Here is a 559-nt window from a genome sequence, read left to right as displayed (position 1 = left end):
AGGTAGCACCTCTCTGGTTCCATGATTGTAAGGATGTCCCATCAGCCTCCTGGCAATCCTTCTCAAGGCTAGCTCTAATCCATGTATTATCCATGGTGTTAGGGAGAAATAGAGTTTTCCCTATTGTGGACCATCTTATTCAGTCTGATCTTTTTAATAATTCGTCTTTCACGTTCCTTAGCGAGTGCTAACCCGAGGGCAAGCCAGCTCCATGTCTTCTGTTCTTGGCTTCCCTTCATGTTCTCTGTGTCTGTTTCACCTTGTTACACATCACACTGTGACTTGACGCTATGGCTTGTGGTAATCTGTCTGCCCAGACTAATTTTGACCTGCTTCTTACTTAAAACAAACCAAAACCAAAACTGGCAATTACTTACATAACTTGCTATGCTTGCTTAATTTTAGAATGAACCTATGTGCAATTTTGATCGTATTAACATCAGATTTGGAAATTATTTTCAGAACACATAACACACTTATAAAAACTATTTATTAATATAGCTCACCATTAAACCAGTTGTATTACCATTTTGTGTACATTTTCTTTCAAGTGATTAAA

This window comes from Apodemus sylvaticus, chromosome 17, assembly GCF_947179515.1.
Source record: "Apodemus sylvaticus chromosome 17, mApoSyl1.1, whole genome shotgun sequence".
In the NCBI taxonomy this organism is placed as follows: domain Eukaryota; kingdom Metazoa; phylum Chordata; class Mammalia; order Rodentia; family Muridae; genus Apodemus; species Apodemus sylvaticus.
This window is presented reverse-complemented; position numbering follows the sequence as displayed.